This window comes from Ovis aries, chromosome X (assembly GCF_016772045.2).
Source record: "Ovis aries strain OAR_USU_Benz2616 breed Rambouillet chromosome X, ARS-UI_Ramb_v3.0, whole genome shotgun sequence".
Taxonomy (NCBI): domain Eukaryota; kingdom Metazoa; phylum Chordata; class Mammalia; order Artiodactyla; family Bovidae; genus Ovis; species Ovis aries.
Genome location: NC_056080.1, coordinates 126982783 through 127003703, shown reverse-complemented (window position 1 = coordinate 127003703; position 20921 = coordinate 126982783). Strand labels below are relative to the sequence as shown.

Genomic DNA, 20921 nt, shown 5'->3' with positions numbered 1-20921 from the left:
CTGGCCACTCTGGAAAGGCTGAGTGGGCCCCAACTGAAGTAGGCCTGGAAAGCAAGGCAGGGAAGTGGAAGACTTGATGTGACAGGAAATAGGGAACCCTTAGAGGTTTGGGGATGGGGTAGGTGGGAGGAAGGCAGTTTCAATGTTGAAACTCATCAATGAGTATTTAGGAGAACGTGCGTGTGTGTGTGTGTGTGTGTGTGTGTGTGTGTGAGAGAGAGAGAGAGAGAGAGAGAGAGAGAGAGAGAGAGAGAGAGAGAGAGAGGGCGCGCACAAGCGAGCATGAGGCCAGGGCAGCCTGCCTGAAGCTGGAACAAGGAAGACAGATAAGAACCAGCTGTTGGGGGAGGAAAGGACTGGTTGGTGGGAGGGTGAGGGGCAAGACAGGCTTGCCGGGACCATGTTATTACTAGCAAAGGAGATGCACGCAGTCAGATGCACTGAATGCTTGACTCAAATCTGAGCCCTGCGCAAAGCTTTCCTGCATCAAGGGCTAGGAGGTGAGAGCCTGATAAACTGTTGAGCTGCTACCAAGAGAGCAGACTGTGGCGTGGCCCAATTCCCATATTGCTCACGGCACTAGAGCCCAAGCGGTGCCTGGTGTGCGCACATGGGCTAGCACATGCCAGCCCTGGTCCCTTGCCTTGGTGAGTGAGTGCATGCTCAGCGAGAATAAGCAAAGAGACATAGGAGTGAGACAGTTCTCGGGCTGGACTTAACAGGAAATCAGATTCCATCCAGAAAAGGCTGGGCTCCATGGCCCGCTCCCTTTCTCTTGGCTGCGCGGGTGTGTTAAATCTACCACAGTCACATAGCTGACTCTGCCGTTCCAGCCAGAGAGCTTAAAGGAAGGCTCATGGATTCTTTGAGTTCGAATTCTTTTTCAAAAAGGGCATTTGAAATGGTATGGAAGGTGTACTTCTGAGCTGGTCCTGAGTTTCAAAACCTCTCAGATGGAAGCAGGGCCTTGGGGATGACTTGACACCTCTGAGGCGCTGCTGGCCCAGAACTGCCTCTTTAGGGTGGTGCCAGGGCCCCTGGAGCCTGAGGTTCTAGGATATGAGGCAAGGAGCCTTGCCATCCACTGAGGTCCCTTCTTTCATACAGTGGCATAGAACACCATGAACAGACGAAGATGGCAAAGAAAGAAAATGAAGACATGTCTTTCGTGGGCTGTTTTGTCAGCATCTGTAGTTATACTTATTCTGTGAGTATAGCTGTATGATATTTCCCTTGTCTCCAATGTATAGGCTTTCTGTCACCATGCCCAGTGTACTGCTGACACTTAATACTAAATCAGTGAGGGGTTTTTTGGTTGGTTTGCCTTACTCCAAAGAAGCTATCAGTGGCACTTTTCACAATGGCCAGCAGAGGGCAGTGTGAGAACATAGAGGCTTCAGATAAACAGGTGGCTGTGTGGCCCTCTCCCACTACAGAGAAAAAGAAATCATACCAGTGTCAGAAAAGTCACAGAATATTCTAGCAGGAAGGGCCCTTAGAGAAAATTCCATCCAGGGTCTATTTTATACTTGGGGGAAAAAGGAGGCCGAGAGAATGGGAAGGACTTGCTTAGGTCACGTAGCTAGTGAGAAACGGCATGGGACTCAAATTAGAGCACCTGCTGCCCGTGCGGCTCTCTCCCTGCTTTCCAGCGGCAGATGTCCTGGGAGGGTAGTTGAGGCTGCCCCCCTCACCCCGAGCCCGCCCCTGGGACTGTCCCAGTCACTAGGCTGCAGTAGCCAGATGCTCACACCTCATTTCTCTCTTCCTAACTGATCATTTCGCAGAACCAATCTGAAATACCATCACTGTTTGGATTGCTAGCAGAATTTCAATGGGCTTGGACCAATGCCTTGCCCTGATACATGTCGCATATTTTGGCAAATAGACCCAGACAGGGCAGAAGAGACTCCTACAAGTCTTTCCAACCAGCTCTCCTACCTCCATCTGCTCCAGATTTTAAATAAGCACATCAGGGTCAAGTTTTCAAGAGAGTGGCCTGGGACTTGCGCATAAGGCAAGGAACTGCAGCTCGGGGCTGACTTCCTCCTGTTGATCACAGTGGGTTGGGGTCAGTGCGTAGTTTAATTTTACCTTTGATCAGACCACACCCCAGCCCCAGCCCCAGATAACTAGAGTAGCCGACCCCAAAATGGGTCTGCATATAAAGAGGTACACTTAGGCAGAAATAGCATCTTGGAACATTAAAAGCACATGCCTCTGACCAGGTAGAAGTTTAAAACTAAGAGGAGGGTGACTTTTCATTCCAAGGCCCATTTCTGCCTTTTCATCTCTCCCTCAAGGTTCCAGTGTCCTCTTATAAAATTAAAATTTGTTCCTAAGGAAGAATCTGAAACTCATCCCCACTGAGGCATAAATGACTGACAACAACTTAGAGCTTTACTTCTCCCCAGGGGTTTTGTATTTTAATGGAGAGCAAAGCGTTAAGCTAGGGCATACAAATTATATTAATGAAGCACAGAAGGGAAAGGGGGTGTGCACACGCTTTCTTAAGGATCTGGCTATACTGCTAGAAGTGGGGCAGTGCTGTTAGGTGGCATCACGGTGCCAGCTCTGCTGTCAGACAGACCTGGAGTCAGATCTTACTGCCATTTAATAGCTCTGGGACCTTGGGCAAGTGATTTAAGCACTCTGAGTCCCTAACGGCTCCAAGCAGTAATAGCTCTAGTGTAGGGTTATGGGGTAGAGAAGGTGACGGCACCCCACTCCAGCACTCTTGCCTCGAAAATCCCATGGACGGAGGAGCCTGGTGGGCTGCAGTCCATGGGGTCGCGAAGAGTCAGACACGACTGAGTGACTTCACTTTCACTTTTCACTTTCATGCACTGGAGAAGGAAATGGCAACCCACTCCAGTGTTCTTGCCTGGAGAATCCCAGGGACGGGGAAGCCTGGTGGGCTGCCGTCTATGGGGTCGCACAGAGTCAGACACGACGGAAACAACTTAGCAGCAGCAGCAGCAGCAGCAGAGTTATGGGGAGCATGTGAGTCAGTGAATGTAACACATGTGGAGGATAGCATGAACATACGAATGTATCCATTTCCTTTCTTCTTTAAGGCATGTTTATGGCAAAAGGAGAAGTTATAATTGGGTTCTTAAAACTCTTTTTCTTAAGTAAGAGGTGCACTGACATTATTTAGAAACTCTCTGTGGGACAGAAATGTGTTCCAGGAATGAATGGTCACTCCATATCTGGGAGAGTATTTCCCCTCTTAATACTGATGACCTGGTTCTCTTGGGCCCTCAGCTCTTCAGTTTCTGCTCATTCTCCTCGTAGACCTCATCCACAAGCTAATGACTCCCCAACCTGAACCTCCAGACCAGAGTTCTCTTCTCAATGTGCCAGACCCTTATAGCCAATGACTTACCAGACTTGTTCACCTGGATATTCCAACTCAAATTCAACATGACTAAAGCTGAGCCTATCATCTTTTCCCCAACTTCATTCCCCAAAGCAGATCCTTCCTTCTGAGTTAACGGTATTAACTCTGTAAATGGCAGTTCATCTACAAAGTTGATAAAGCCAGGAACCCAAGCGTCCTCCATGACCTCTCTCCCTATTTTCTACATCCAATTCACCAGCAAGGACTGTCAATTCCACCTCTAAAATATAACTGAAATCTGTTCATTTTTGTCTGCTTTGATGGTCTTAGTTCAGGACTTCATGATCTCTCCCCTAGAATGTTGCTACAGCTCCCCAGTTGGTCTGCCATCTTCTAGTCTAACTTTATTTTCTCTTGGCATTCTGCCTCAGGGTTTTTGTACATATCTTTGTTCTCCTGGTTCAGTTCCATTCAGTTGTGTCTGACTCTTTGCGACCCCATGAATTGCAGCCCGCCAGGCCTCCCTGTCCATTACCACCTCCCGGAGTTCACTCAAGACTCACGTCCATCGAGTCCGTGATGCCATCCAGCCATCTCATCCTCTGTCGTCCCCTTCTCCTCCTGCCCCCAATCCCTCCCAGCATCAGAATCTTTTCCAATGAGTCAACTCTTCGCATGAGGTGGCCAAAGTACTGGAGTTTCAGCTTTAGCATCATTCCTTCCAAAGAAATCCCAGGGTTGATCTCCTTCAGAATGGACTGGTTGGATCTCCTTGCAGTCCAAGGAACTCTCAAGAGTCTTCTCCAACACCACAGTTCAAAAGCATCAATTCTTCAGCACTCAGCCTTCTTCACAGTCCAACTCTCACATCCATACATGACCACTGGAAAAACCATAGCCTTGACTAGGTGGACCATTCAGGCTCCAACCAAGACATTAGCTCTTCCAAGGAACCTACCATGATTACCCTTCCTCCACAGAATGGACTAGGTGGCCTGTTTGTATCCTTACTCCCCAAAAGATGGACCTCCTTGAAGACAGGGCCTGTGTCTTACTTTCCATTGAGTCACTTGTGGTAACTACAGTTCCTCATATATAGTGGGTGCTCAGTATTTTCTGAATGGAGAAATGAATGAATGAATACACATACCAAGAAGCCAGTGGCTCAGGTCTATCAACATCTTCTTTGGAAGTCTGGATGGCTACACTAGAGTATAATCAGGGCCATCTGATCACAGAACTACAGAAGAAGACTTGCACCAGACTTAGGAAATGATCCAGTTGAGGATGGAGAAGTTGAAGCTCTCAGAAAGGGAAAGGGACCAACTCAAGTTCAGAGTTCAGATAGCAAGACCAGAGACAGGGAACCCAGTGAGGAGGTTGTGTTCTCTGGGAGAGAAATAACGATGACCTGAACTAGCAAGACAGATTTAAGAGATATTGTAGAGCCTAAACACGATAGGACTTGATGCAAGATCGGACTAGGTGAGTAAGACAGAGATAGGTATGAAGGAGGACTCCCAGTTTTCTTTTTGAACTTTTTATGTTGTACTGGGATATAGCCTGGAGAAGGCAATGGCACCCCACTCTAGTACTCTTGCCTGGAAAATCCCATGGATGGAGGAGCCTGGTGGGCTGCCGTCTATGGGGTCGCACAGAGTCGGACACGACTGAAGTGACTTAGCAGTAGCAGGGATATAGCAGGGATTAACAGTGTTGTGATAGTTTCAGGTGGACAGTGAAGGGACTCAGCCACACATACACATGTCTCGACTCCCAGTTTTCTTGATTGGGTGACTGAGTGAATCTCTTCACTGACATGAGGAAGCCTAGGGGAGGACGAATTTTGGATGGAAGATGAGGCATTCACATTTGGAGAGGTGAGGATTAAGATACCTACGGACTGTCTTGGAAGATGTTCAGAACCTACTTCTGCCTCTAAACCGGAAGGGCTGAGAGGGCATGGAGCTCAGTTGACTTTGTCCTGGTATCTCTGGGAGATTCAGTGTCTGGTGTACAGTAGACCCTCAAAACATAATTGTGCGGAAAAAGCACAACTGTGGAATGAATGAAAAGAAAGAATTAAATGTGCACTTGGGAATTTTTGAGAAGGCCACTTCCAAGCCCTACTAGGAGCAAAATGAGATTAAAAGACTTTGCTGCCAACCTTCAAAATCCCTGGTGGCCTTTGGGAAAAGGGTAGGAGAAGGCAATGGCACCCCATTCCAGTACTCTTGCCTGGAGAATCCCAGGGACGGGGGAGCCTGGTGGGCTGCCGTCTATAGGGTCACACAGAGTCGGACACGACTAAAGCGACTTAGAAGCAGCAGCAGAAAATCCCTGACCTCCAACCTGGGACCATGTGGCTTAAATTCTACAACTTTTCCTTATGTTTCAACTGGAATTCCCATTTCAGCTATGAGGCCAGGGCAGAGGGGGTGCAAGAACTTAACAGGCTCTGGCCTAAGGAGATGGGCTCTCCCTCCTAGCCACAAAATATGTGGTAAGAAGGAAACCATCGATGATATCCCCCAAAGGCAGATTACTTAAGAACCTTCAGAACACGCTTCCTTTCACCATTCCTTTGGAGCATCACAATACACCTGTGACAGAGGTGGCGGGCACCAAGCTGGAAAAGCAATTAGTCAATGGGGCTTATGAATTTCACACAGCGATGCAGTGCCAGAGGGAGTATCAGGGCCTCCCCATCAACTCTATGCTCCTTCTAATGCAACAAACAGAAATAGCCACCCAGAGAGCCCCAAAGTCCACTCTTTGAGTAACAGCACTAATGGGGCTTCCCTGGTAGCTCAGCTGGTAAAGAATCTGCCTGCAATGCAGGAGACCCTGGTTCAAATCCTGGGTTGGCAATTTCCTCTGGAGAAGGGATAGGCTACCCACTCCAGTGTTCTTGGGCTTCCCTGGTGACTCAGCTGGTAGAGAATCCACCTGCGATGTGGGAGACCTGGGTTCAATCCCTGGGTTGGAAAGATCCCCTGGATGAGGGCATGGTAACCCACTCCATCATTCTTGCCTGGAGAATCCCCATGGACCGAGGTGCCTGGTGGGCTACAGTTCATGGGGTCTTAAGAGTTGGACACAACTGAGTGAATAGCACAGCGCACAGCACAGCAGCACTAATGGGCTAGCATTGTCTGCAGAAGTAAATGAGGGAGAAAGAACACCAGTAGGTGAAGAATAGATCTAAAGTATGGCAGATAAAGACATATACAGATATCTATTTGATGACCCAGGAAGCCCTGCTTCAGCTTGATAATATTAGCCTCATCTACACTTTGCCAGCATGAGCAGTGACCCTTCCCATCTTCCAAAAACAAAACAAAAAAAGGTGCTTGGTGTCTCCCAAAGAATGAACTCCCCAAATTCTCAGTGTTCTGCCTAGCTGAGAAGTAGTATCAGAGTCTCACCTGCAACACCTAGATGAAAACACACTTCTTTTCTAGTTCTGAGGCAATAATCAGTGTTTGAAGCAGCCAGCCCAGGCATGAAGACATGCGTCTACATGTTTTGTTTGCAAAGACACACACACCCATCTCATTGGCTGCTGTCAGCATGTTGAAATTTTTGGAAAGACACCTCCCAGAGCACTAAAGTTAACTCTTGCTGGGCAACATTCTGCATGCCTCCCTTCTATCTGTTTATTCACATTTCTCTTCTAAAAGATACCAATCTTCTTTTTACCAGGCACATACTAAGTGCCCTCTCATTTAACCAGTTTCCTTTAATCCTCTTAATAGCTCTAACAGGTGGATATTATCTGCCTCTTACAGATGAGGAAACTGAAATTTAGAAAGGGTAAGAAATTTGCTTGAGAGCACCCAGTAAGCAACTAGTGAAACCAATTTTGATGATATCAAATCCTCTGCTGCTTCTACCTAGCTTATATTGCCTCTCTGCATAGAATAAAGCTCTGAAAATAGAAACACAAACCCACTTGAAGAGGGGCAGTAAGAGCTATCCTGGGCAGAAATATTTCTATTTACATTGATACTGGGACAAGTACTATTTAATAGAAGCTCAACAGAATTAATAAATTAGGTGATAAAATGCACTTTAAGGAGTAGCACACTTTACACCTTAAAAAGATGGAAGATGACTTCTTGTTTAATAATTGAAGTGGCTTTGTTGATATGGTCTGTTGGCAATGGAGATTTTTCTAGGTTCTTGTAGAAAAATTCTGATGTGTTATGAGTCCCTTATGCTAGCTTATTCAGTTAGGCATGGACAGGGAAACACAGGCAGAGTATACTAATTTGATCATTGTGATGAGAAGAAATTGGTGATTTTGCTTTAAACATGTTGTGTTTTTCCTTGCCCTTGTGGAATGCTAATAATTGTTAAAATAGGATGAAGCAGAGATGTCTCCTAGATAGAGGCAAAAAAGTTGATGAAAAATTTTTAGGTCTCCCCTTTCTCTATAACGTATTCCTAAAATCACATCAGAAACCAGAGAACGTTTTTCTTTTGTGATAATAATATAATTGGGATGGTCAAGAACCCACAAATCCAATGGAAATATAACCAATAGTTGGCCACAAAAATTAAAAAAAAAAATAACCAAACACCTCTGTAACCATTAAAAATGGTTGAATGAGCCCCCATAACCCTTCAAATATACATGCAGATTATACAAAGAGCCCCACCATATGGTAAAGTATGTGCTGAGTTTCCAGACCGCATGAGGAAATAGGTACAGCTCTATCTACTTAGGACGAATTTAACCTAAAACCATGGATTTTTCTATGCATCAGAAAAATCTGAAATACTTACTTAACCATAATTTAGTTTTCCATCTTAGAATTTGAAGGGCAACTTCTGTATGATTTGATGGCACAGGTCTGTAGTAAACAGAAAATTCACCTGCTTAAAGCAGAATCATAAGATTAAGGTTTTATTCCCTGCTCTCACTTTCTAACTGTATGACCTTGAGAAAGTCAATTCATCTCTCAGCCTTAGTTTTCTCATAAGCAAAATGGGCCTATTTTCCCTACCTATTTCTTGAATTGCTTTGAGCATCAGTTGAGACAATGTATGTGAAAATGGGCTGAGGGTTCATTCCATTGACTAAGCTTTGTTTTGGGGGCAAAAAACCCTAGTAACCAGACTCCCAATTTTCAAATATCCATTTGCTGGGCTCATAGGGCAGTAAGCTCTTAAAGAAATAAAAGCTCACGAGGAGGAGATTTCAGTAGGAAAAAAATGGAAAGAAACAAGGAGCAGAATGTACAGCTGTGAAAGGTAGGAGCAAATTGACCGTCCAGCACAGGGCTGTCATTATAGTGTAGAAAGGATGTGAACCTACTCTATTATCCTATTATTGTAGTTGAAAAATATGTGCTTTATTTTAAAAGACATGGTTTAATTACAACCTGGAGCTAGTCTTTTTCTTTTTTTTTTTTCTAGCAAAACATAGCCATGGTTTTATAATTAAAAAATCAAAGTGAAACAGGCCTTGCCAGAAACTCACTTTGTAGCAATTTTTCTGTAGTGTATCTCAGTTCAGTTCAGTTTAGTCGCTCAGTCGTGTCCGATTCCTTGTGACCCCACGAACTGCAGCAGGCCAGGCCTCCCTGTCCATCACCAACTCCTGGAGTTTACCATACTCATGTCCATTGAGTGGGTGATGCCATAAAACTGTCTCATCCTCTATCGTCCCCTTCTCCTCCTGCCTTCAATCTTTCCCAACATCAGGGTCTTTTCAAATGAGTCAGCTCTTCGCATCAGGTGGCCAAAATATTGGAGTTTCAGCTTCAGCATCAGTCCTTCCAATGAATACCCAGGACTTATTTCCTTTAGGATGGACTGGTTGGACCTCTTTTGCAGTCCAAGGGACTCTCAAGAGTCTTCTCCAACACCACAGTTCAAAAGCATCAGTTCTTCAGCACTCAGCTTTCTTTATAGTCTAAATCTCACATCCGTACATGACCACTGGAAAAACCATAGCCTTGACTAAACAGACCTTTGTTGACAAACTAATGTCTCTGCTTTGTAATATGCTGTCTCAGTTCAGTTCAGTTCAGTTCAGTCGCTCGGCTGTGTCCAACTCTTTGCGACCCCATGAATCGCAGCACGCCAGGCCTCCCTGTCCATCACCATCTCCCGGAGTTCACTCAGACTCACATCCATCGAGTCTGTGATGCCATCCACCCATCTCATCCTCTGTTGTCCCCTTCTCCTCCTGCCCCCAATCCCTCCCAGCATCAGTCATTTCCAATGTGTCAACTATTCGCATGAGGTGGCCAAAATACTGGAGCTTCAGCTTCAGCATCATGCCTTCCAAATAAATCCCACGGTTGATCTCCTTTAGAATGGACTGGTTGGATCTCCTTGCAGTCCAAGGGACTCTCAAGAGTCTTCTTTAACAGCACAGTTCAAAAGCATCAATTCTTCGGCGCTCAGCCTTCTTCACAGTCCAACTCTCACATTCATACATGACCACAGGAAAAACCATAGCCTTGACTAGATGGACCTTTGTGGCAAAGTAATGTCTCTGCTTTCGAATATACTATCTAGGTTGGTCATAACTTTTCTTCCAAGTAGTAAGCATCTTTTAATTTCATGGATGCAATCAATCACAATCTGCAGTGATTTTGGAGCCCCCCAAAATAAAGTCTGACACTGTTTCCCCATCTATTTCCCATGAAGTGATGGGACCAGATGCCATGATCTTTGTTTTCTGAATGTTGAGCTCTAAGCCAACTTTTTCACTCTCCTCTTTCACTTTCATCAAGAGGCTTTTCAGCTCCTCTTCACTTTCTGCCGTAAGGGTGGTGTAATCTGCATATCTGAGGTTATTGATGTTTCTCCTGGCAATCTTGATTCTAGCTGGTGATTCTTCCAGCCCAGCGTTTCTCATGATGTACTCTGCATATAAGTTCAATAAGCAGGGTGACAATATACAGCCTTGATGTACTCCTTTTCCTATTTGGAACCAGTCTGTTGTTCCATGTCCAGTTCTAACTGTTGCTTCCTGACCTGCATACAGGTTTCTCAAGAGGCAGGTCAGGTGGTCTGGTATTCCCATCTCTTTCAGAATTTTCCACAGCTTATTGTGATCCACACAGTCAAATGCTTTGGCATAGTCAATAAAGCAGAAACGGATGTTTTCCTGGAACCCTCTTGCTTTTTTGATGATCCAGCGGATGTTGGGAATTTGATCTCTGGTTCCTCTGCTTTTTCTGAATCCAGCTTGAACATCTGGAAGTTCACAGTTCACGGACTGCTGAAGACTGGCTTGGAGAATTTTGAGCATTACTTTACTAGCGTGTGAGATGAGTGCAATTGTGTGGTAGTTTGAGCATTCTTTGGCATTGCCTTTCTTTGGGACTGGAATGAAAACTGACCTTTCCCAGTCCTGGTGCCACTGCTGAGTTTTCCAAATTTGCTGGCATATTGAGGGCAACACTTTCACAGCATCATCTTTCAGGATTTGAAATAGCTCAACTGGAATTCCATCGCCTCCACTAGCTTTGTTCGTAGTGCTACTTCCTAAGGCCCACTTGACTTCACATTCCAGGATGTCTGGCTGTAGGTGAGTGATCACACCATTGTGATTATCTGGGTCGTGAAGATCTTTTTCGTATAGTTCTTCTGTTTATTCTTGCCACCTCTTCTTAATATCTTCTGCTTCCATTAAGTCCATACCATTTCCATCCTTTATTGAGCCCATCTCTGCATGAAATGTTCCCTTGGCGTCTCTAATTTCCTTGAAGAGATCTCTAGTCTTTCCCATTCTGTTGTTTTCCTCTATTTCTTTGCATTGATCACTCAGGAAGGCTTTCTTATCTTTCCCTGCTATTCTTTGGAACTCTGCATTCAAATGGGTATATCTTTCCTTTCCTCCTTTGCTTTTCCTTCTCTTCTTTTCACAGCTATTTGTAAGGCCTCCTCAGACAGCCGTTTTTCTTGTTTGCATTTCTTTTTCTTGGGGATGGTCTTGATCCCTGTCTCCTGTACAATGTCACGAACCTCCATCCATAGTTCATTAGGCACTCTGTCTATCAGATCTAGTCCCTTAAATCTATTTCTCACTTCCACTGTATAGTCATAAGGGATGTGATTTAGGTCATACCTGAATGGTCTAGTGGTTTCCCCACTTTCTTCAATTTGAGTCTGAATTTGGCAATAAGGAGTTCATGATCTGAGCCACAGTCAGCTCCTGGTCTTGTTTTTATTGACTGTATAGAGCTTCTCCATCTTTGGCTGCAGAGAATATAATAAGTCTGATTTTGGTGTTGACCATCTGGTGATGTCCATGTGTAGAGTCTTCTCTTGTGTTGTTGGAAGAGGGTGTTTGCTATGACCAGTGCATTTTCTTGGCAAAACTCTATTAGTCTTTGCCCTGCTTCAGTCTGCATTCCAAGGCCAAATTTGCCTGTTACTCCAGGTGTTTCTTGACTTCCTACTTTTGCATTCCAGTCCCCTATAATGAAAGGACATCTTTTTTGGGTGTTAGTTCTAAAAGGTCTTATAGGTCTTCATAGAACTGTTCAACTTCAGCTTCTTCAGCATTACTGGTCGGGGCATAGACTTGGATTACTGTGATATTGAATGGTTTGCCTTGGAAACGAACAGAGATCATTCTGTCGTTTCTGAGATTCCATCCAAGTACTGCATATTGGACTCTTTTGTTGACTACGATGGCTACGCCATTTCTTCTAAGGGATTCCTGCCCACAGTAGTAGATATAACGGTCATCTGAGTTAAGTTCACCCATTACAGTTCATCTTAGTTCACTGATTCCTAGAACACCAGCGTTCACTCTTGCCATCTCCTGTTTGACCACTTCCAATTTGCCTTAATTCATGACATTCCAGGTTCCTATGCAATATTGCTTTTTACAGCATTGGACCTTACTTCTATCACCAGTCACATCCACAACTGGGTGTTGTTTTTGCTTTGGCTCCCTCCCTTCATTCTTTCTGGAGTTATTTCTCCACTGATTTCCAGTAGCATAATTGGGCACCTACTGATCTGGGGAATTCACCTTTCAGTGTCCTATCATTTTGCCTTTTCATACTGTTCATGGGGTTCTCAAGGCAAGAATACTGAAGTGGTTTGCCATTCTCTTCTCCAGTGGACCACATTCTGTCAGACCTCTCCACCATGACCCACCCGTCTTGGCTGCCCCACATGGCATGGCTTAGTTTCACTGAGTTAGACAAGCTGTGGTCCGTGTGATCAGATTGGCTAGTTGTATCTAGTCCATTAGAAAAGGGATACTTGCGGCATTGTTCTCTGACATAGTAAATTATCCATCATTGATATACTGTACAACCTTTGGTCCAATACTGAGCTGGTGTGAGTGGATTGCTTCTGGATCAATGTTGGCTTCCCCAAGCCTATAGTGAGAAGTCATCAAGTTTTGGGAGCAAAAGTTAACAGGGAGGAACAACGACAGCTCCTTAAACAGAAGGAGGAAATGGAGGATAGGATCAAAGGAATCTCCTGCTAAGAGCCCCTTGCCAAAGAACTCGGGGAGCTCAGAAAAGGGAGGAGAGGGCAGGGGAGGGAGAGGAACAGCTTATTCACATAGTCTCCATGCTGCCTTCCTTTGAGCCCACACCTCTGCATTCATTTAGAACCAGAGGAGCATTCATTTCTACATGCATGCAGATAAAAAGGTGTTCCAACTCCAGTACACATGCCCACAGGCACAGGAGTCTGCTAAAATGGTAGGACTTGCTGGTGCTCTGGCATAGCCTACCTCTCAGTCAGCCATGGATTTGAATTCAAGAAGATGCAATGTCTTAAAACTCCCCCTGCCAGCTGTATGCAATAATTCTTGTGGACAAGCCCAGATATGCACAGGCCAAAAGGGGGTCTAGAGGGAGAGGGCTGCACATTTCTGATCTCTTTTCCTTTTATGTAATGGACAATGGGAAGCTGAGATGAAATCAGTCTCTGTATGCAACAAGAAAGATGGGCTGATGGAGGTGGAGGATGGTGTGGTGCAGGTGACAAATAGAAGCTCTAGTGTGTGCCTGTGAGCTAAGTCGCTTCAGTTGTGTCTGACTATTTGTGACCCTATGGATTGTAGCCTGCCAGGTTCCTCTGTCCATGGGATTCTGCAGGCTAGAATACTGGAGTGGGTAGTCATTTCCTTCTCTAGGGGATCCCCACCCAGGGATTGAACCTGCATCTCCAGGATTGCAGATGATTCTTCACCACTGAGCCACCTGAAAAGCCTTAGTCCCAGTCTGGTGCTCTTTCTGCTACTTTATCTCTCTCTCTTTTTTAAGAGACTGGTCAATTCTGGGTTCAAAATTCCCACAAAAAATGTACCTCCACACATAACCCTGGATCTGGAGCTTATTGAATCCTTTAGACTTTCCCTTCATCCTTCTTGCTGCCCAGTGGCACCCTCATTAACCAATTAAGTAGATGCACGAAGGACAGAGAACTCAACCTACTTGGTTGCCTCATAATGCATTAATTGAGAAAACATTTGTGGATTGCCTACTGTGTGCTACCCATGGTGCCACGTGTTAGGAACACATAAAATGAAAACATGATATTTGCCCTTGAGGAACTCTCAGTCCATGTCAGAAAGACTAGTTATGTACACAAAGGAATATACTGCAAGGCAGAGGAAGGCAGAAGGGATATGAGTCAGAATCCAAGGACCATCAATAGTTTTGTCTTGAAGGTAGAGGAGCATCTTTTATCCCTTCAGACTACAGAGTGGAGAAGGATATGCAAAGAAAAGGAGCCAGGATGAGTCTGGGGAAGTAAGAAGGAAGTGGAGAAAGTCCATTTCGACTTGACCTCAGTGTTCTCAACAGATGTAGTATGTGAGGGTGCAGATAGAGAGTGAAGGGGTTTGAGGTTGAGGGCAACTGGAAAGGGTGGGGAGGAGATGCTGCAGAGGCCATGGCAGGAAGTCAATTGCTAGAAAAGTGTGAAGGGCTGCCAAGCAGTTCTGAGGGCTCCAGTGACACAAGAGAAGGTACTGTTGTGGGAAGCTTCCTCAAACAATGCTTGGCAGCCCAGGAGTGGGAGTAGGCAAAGCAGGTGGTGGGGGTTTCCAGGCTTGGACGTGGGCACTTACATCAGAATTTCTGGGGGTGAGGGCTGGGCCCAAAAGGAGGATGTGAAAGCACTGTTGATCTTGGGGTCCAGGTTGGAGAGCTAGCTGGAGAGGAGCTAGTCATTCCTGAGAAACAAATGATTTCCTAGACAATTTGGGCCTTCTTTAAAGTGAGAGGTCCAAACTAGCTATAGATATGAATTTTGCACAGCATGGATTGCTTGATTCAAGGCTGTCGAGACAAATCTGGGGTCAGGGGGAGCAACTTGGGGATTGAAATGTAGGGAAAAAAAACCTCTCAAACTGTTAGCAGTGTCACGCCACATCTACATGACTTTGTAGCATAGCATCCAACTCAAACAGAGATGGACTAGGCTGGATAATGGTGCCCACACCCAGGGCAGAGTTATTGGCATAGGTACAGGGGCAATCAGGTAACTCCCCTGTTCATAGTTCCCCGAGGACATATTTTGTTCTAGTTCTTGGTTTTCTATACCTTCCAACTGGCAAAATGGCATTTATGTTTTTATTATATCCCACTCTGCAAAGATGGGCACAATAAAGGACAGAAATGGTAGGGACCTAACAGAAGCAGAAGATATTAAGAAGAGGTGGCAAGAATACACAGAAGAACTGTACAAAAAACACCAAGATAATCACAATGGTGTGATCATTCACCTAGAGCCAGACATCCTGGAATGTGAAGTCAAGTGGGCCTTAGGAAGCATCACTATGAACAAAGGTAGTGGAGGTGATGGAATTCCAGTTGAGCTATTTCAAATCCTGGAAGATGATGCTGTGAAAGTGCTGCACTCAATATGCCAGCAAATTTGGAAAACACAGCAGTGGCCACAGGACTGGAAAAGGTCAGTTTTCATTCCAGTCCCAAAGAAAGGCAATGCCAGAGAATGTTCACTACTGCTACTGCTGCTGCTAAGTCGCTTCAGTCGTGTCTGACTCTGTGTGACTCCAAAGATGGCAGCCCAGCAGGCTCCCTCATCCCTGGGATTCTCCAGGCAAGAACACTGGAGTGGGTAAGAATGTTCACACTGCTGCACAATTGCACTCATCTCACATGCTAGTAAAGTAATGCTCAAAATTCTCCAAGCCAGGCTTCAGCAATACATGAGCCATGAACTTCCAGATGTTCAAGCTGGATGTAGAAAAGGCAGAAGAACCAGAGATCAAATTCCCAACATCTGCTGGGTCATCAAAAAAGCAAGAGAGTTCCAGAAAAACATCTATTCCTGTTTTATTGTCTATGCCAAAGCATTTGACTGTGTGGGTCACAATAAGCTGTGGAAAATTCTGAAAGAGATGGGAATACCAGACTACCTGACCTGCCTCTTGAGAAACCTGTATGCAGGTCAGGAAGCAACAGTTAGAACTGGACATGGAACAACAGACTGGTTCCAAATAGGAAAAGGAGTACATCAAGGCTGTATATTGTCACCCTGCTTATTTAACTTATATGCCGAGTACATCATGAGAAATGCTGCGCTGGATGAAGCACAAGCTGGAATCAAGATTGCTGGGAGAAATATCAATAACCTCAGATATGCAGATGACACCACCCTTATGGCAGAGAGTGAAGAGGAACTAAAAAGCCTCTTGATGAAAGTGAAAGAGGAGAGTGAAAAAGTTGGCTTAAAGCTCAACATTCAGAAAACGAAGATCATGGAATCCAGTTCCATCACTTCATGGGAAATAGATGGGGAAACAGTGGAAACAGTGGCTGACTTTATTTCTTTGGGCTCCAAAATCACTGCAGATGGTGATTGATTGCAACCATGAAATTAAAAGATGCTTACTCCTTGGAAGGAAAATTATGAACCAACCTAAACAGCATATTAAAAAGCAGAGACATTACTTTGCCACAAAGGTCCATCTAGTCAAAGCTATGGTTTTTCCAGTGGTCATGTATGGATGTGAGAGTTGGACTATAAAGAAAGCTGAGTGCTGAAGAATTGATGCTTTTAAACTGTGGTGTTGGAGAAGACTCTTGAGAGTCCCTTGGACTGCAAGGGGATCCAACCAGTCCATCCTAAAGGAGATCAGTCCTGGGTGTTCATTGGAAGGACTGATGCTGAAGCTGAAACTCCAGTACTCTGGCCACCTAATGTGAAGAGCTGACTCATTTGAAAAGACCCTGATGCTGGGAAAGATTGAAGGCAGGAGGAGAAGAGGATGCCAGAGGGTGAGATGGTTGGATGGCATCACTGACTCGATGGACATGGGTTTGGGTGAACTCCAGGAGGTGGTGATGGACAGGGAGGCCTGGCATGCTGCAATTCATGGGGTTGCAAAGAGTTGGACACGACTGAGCGACTGAACTAAACTGAACTCTGCCTACCCTGACTATTCATTGGAAGGACTGATGCTAAAGCTGAACCTGCAATACTTAGGCCGCCTGACACAAACAGCCAACTCATGGGAAAAGTCCCTGATACTGGAAAGATTGAGGGCAGGAGGAGAAGGGGGCAGCCGAGGATGAGATGGTTGGATGGCATCACGGACTCAATGGACATGAGTTTGAGCAAACTCTGGGAGGTAGTGAAGGAGAGGGAAGCCTGGTGTGCTGCAGTCCATGGGGTCCCAAGGAGTCAGACACAACTTAGTGAACGATAACACTCAGCCCAACGATTCCCTTAGAGGTAGGAGCAATGAATACACTTGAAACAGCTTAAAAACAGTTATCTGGTTCCCAGAGAAAGCACAGCTAGGGATTAATTAGATGACTTTGAGAGGAGTCCAGGTAGGAAGTGAGGGTGGGAGGGAGTGGCATCTAAATAAGAAATCAAAAGGAGCCAAACCTTAGGACCTGGGTAGGGGGGCAAAAAATATGAACAGGGAGCTGGCCTGTCCAGGGGCCTGGCCTGGGGATGTTATCTGGGCAAGAGGCACTGTGGCTCCCCCTTACCTCTCCATCCCTCACTACTGTTTTCATTCTCTGATTTTATGAGGCTTTTAAAAGCTTCTCGATCTGGTACTGGCAATCTTTCAGAGAAAGTGAACAGAGAATTCTGCAGCAATCAAGTCCCAGTGAAGCCTGTAGCCAAGAGTACCAACAATTGTCCCCTAAAGCTGAGTGGTAAACAAACCTTCAAGTGCTTTCCCCTTCACGGCTTTGAGTGCTGCAGGTCCTTTGGCCAAAGAACCTAGCAGCTAATCACTTCTCTTGACTTGCTGACTGACATAGAGAGGTTTCTTTGTTAGTCTAGTTTCAACTAGTCTCTGGAACCCAGGAGAAGGCAAAAAAAAAAAAATGAGGAGGTGTCAAAGGGGGATGCGCGAAAGCTCTAGTAAGTCTGTCTGGGAGAGGGAAGCTCTCCCAAGGGCAAAATGAAGAAACTTGATTGGGGAAAGGTGGGAGATATAGCCAGGGAGCTTTCAAAAAGCATGGCCAGGGAGGCTGCTCCAGGGCTCAGAGTGTGTTCTCAGTCATGTCTGACTCTGTGGGACCCCATGGACTGTAGCCCGCCAGGCTCCTCTGTCCATGGGACTCTCTAGGCTAGAATACTGGAGTGGGTTGCCATTTCCTCCTCCAGGAGATCTTCCCAATCCAGGGATTGAACCCATGTGTCCTGTGTCTCCTGCATTGGCAGGTGGGTTCTTTACCACTGAGCCACTGGGGAAGCCCTCCAGGGCTCAGAGAATTCCCCTGTTCTTTGAAACACTACCCCTGTGACCACCCTCTCTTTTCCTTCTAGCTTCTTTCTAGCTGCTTTCCTTTGGTTGCTTCAAAACGTGCTCTGATCTGCCTGATGCTGAAAAAATAAACATCCTTCCTCTGCTGCTCTCTGCTCCATCTCTCCACCACCCTTCCAGAACAAACTTCTTAATAGACATCACTCATTACCTCCACTTCCTGTCCTACCACTTTCCTCAACCCCTGGCCATCTGGGCTGGCCAACTCTCTCTTTTTTTAAAAAAACAAAATTTTTTTAATTTATTTGGCTCTGCTGGGTATTAGTTGCCACACACAGGATCTTTAGTTGAGGCCTCTGAATTCTTCATTGCAGCATGTGGGATCTAGTTTCCTGACCAGGGATTGAACTAGGGGTCCCCAAATTGGGAGCATGGAGTTTTAGCCACTGGCCTACCAGGGAAGTCCCCCAAGTCTTCTGTCTTGAAAGTCCTCTCTGGAAAGTAACCAGTGACCCCTGCTAAATTCTAATCCCATAGGCCTCCTCTGCAGCTCTTGTCATTGTGAAACACACTTTCACCTTCTGAAACCTTCTCCTTGGTTTTCATTTCTCTATACTCTGGTGAGTCTTTTATCATCTCACCATCTTCTTCATTGGCCCCTTCCATTCTTTGCAAAGGCTCTTGCCTGTCCCTTGGTGATTTCATCCATCACCTACAGCTCCTACCACCTCCTCTGTAGAGATGAGGCATCACTCTAATTTATTTCTCAGGTCCTGTCAATTTCCCAAGTCATGTCCACAGCACTATTATTGGTCCCTAAGGGGACCAATAACCAAAGCTTATCTCAGTCCCTCATTAGCTCTCCCCTGGATAACGGCAATAGCCTCTGGATTTCTGAGTCTGGTCAGACATTGCTGCAATCTCTAACACTCTGAGCAGTAATCTTCCTAAGTCTGATCCTATTGCTTTTCTGCTCAAAGCTGTAAATCACTCCCCATTACTTTCACAATGAAGCCCTTACTTCTTAACCAGGCATCGATAGCCCTTCACCAGTCAGCTCCCACCTGTTTTTGCAGGCTTATTTTCCCACTAAACACCCTTACATGCCCTAGACTCTAAGCTGATGCTTAAATCCATCCTGTGCCCTCTCTCCACTAGGCTTCCAACCATGTGGTTTCCTCGCCAAAAATACCCTTCTCCTCCAGAACTCTCTACTAAGGTTGTATACATCCTTCAAAGTGAGAGTGAAAGTGAAGTCGCTCAGTTGTGTCTGACTCTTTGCGACCTATGGACTGTAGCCCACCAAGTTCCTCTATCCATGGGATTCTCCAGGCAAGAATACAGGAGTGGGTTGCCATTTCATTCTCCAGGGGATCCTCCCTACCCAGGGATCGAACCCAGGTCTCCCCCACTGCAGGCAGACGCTTTAACCTCTGCTCCACCAGGGAAGCCCCTTCAAAGCTCAGCTCAAATCTGACCTCTTCCAAAAAGACTTCTCATGTTTCTCTTGATTGAGTTCATGTCTTCCTTTAAAAAAAAAAAAACATTTAAAAGGAAACTATAAGCAAGGTGAAAAGACAGCCTTCGGAATGGGAGAAAATAATAGCAAATGAAGCAACTGACAAACAACTAATCTCAAAAATATACAAGCAACTTATGCAGCTCAATTCCAGAAAAATAAATGACCCAACCAAAAAATGGGCCAAAGAACTAAATAGACATTTCTCCAAAGAAGACATACGGATGGCTAACAAACACATGAAAAGATGCTCAACATCACTCATTATCAGAGAAATGCAAATCAAAACCACAATGAGGTACCATCTCACACCAGTCAGAATGGCTGCAATCCAAAAGTCCACAAGCAATAAATGCTGGAGAGGGTGTGGAGAAAAGGGAACCCTCTTACACTGTTGGTGGGAATGCAAACTAGTACAGCCACTATGGAGAACAGTGTGGAGATTTCCTTAAAAAACTACAAATAGAACTGCCTATGACCCAGCAATCCCACTGCTGGGCATACACACCGAGGAAACCAGAATTGAAAGAGACACGTGTACCCCACTGTTCATCACAGCACTGTTTATAATAGCCAGGACATGGAAGCAACCTAGATGTCCATCAGCAGATGAATGGATAAGAAAGCTGTGGTACATATACACAATGGAGTATTACTCAGCCATTAAAAAGAATACATTTGAATCAGTTCTAATGAGGTGGATGAAACTGGAGCCGATTATACAGAGTGAAGTAAGCCAGAAAGAAAAACACCAATACAGTATACTGACACATATATATGGAATTTAGAAAGATGGTAATGATAACCCTGTATGCAAGACAGCAAAAGAGACACAGATGTAAAGAATAGAATTTTGGACTCTGTGGGAGAGGGAGAGGGTGGGATGATTTGGGAATGGCATTGAAACATGTATACCATCATGTAAGAAACGAATCGCTAGTCTAGGTTCGATACAGGATACAGGATGCTTGGGGCTGGTGCACTGGGATGACCCAGAGAGATGATATGGGAAGGGTGGTGGGAGGGGGTTCAGGGTTGGGAACTCATGTACACCTGTGGTGGATTCATGTCAATGTATGGCAAAACCAATACAGTATTGTAGAGTTAAAAAATAAAGTTTAAATTAAAAAAAAAAAAGTTTTGTTTTAGAATTTAGCTATAGATAGTTGAATTAATCTGGAAAAGGCAATGGCACCCCACTCCAGTACTCTTGCCTGGAAAATTCCACGGATGGAGGAGCCTGGTAGGTAGGGTCGCTGAGAGTTGGACATGACTCAGTGACTTCACTTTCACTTTTCACTTTCATGCATTGGAGAAGGAAATGGCAACCCACTCCACTGTTCTTGCCTGGAGAATCCCAG

The 20921-nt window shown here is 45.3% G+C and overlaps 1 protein-coding gene across 4 annotated transcripts in view; it reads right to left on the bottom strand.

The window, feature by feature from the left end:
* Positions 1 to 20921, bottom strand: part of COL4A6 (collagen type IV alpha 6 chain) — a 349227-nt gene that overhangs the window by 77320 nt on the left and 250986 nt on the right. The gene's annotated exons all lie outside the window — the stretch shown is intronic.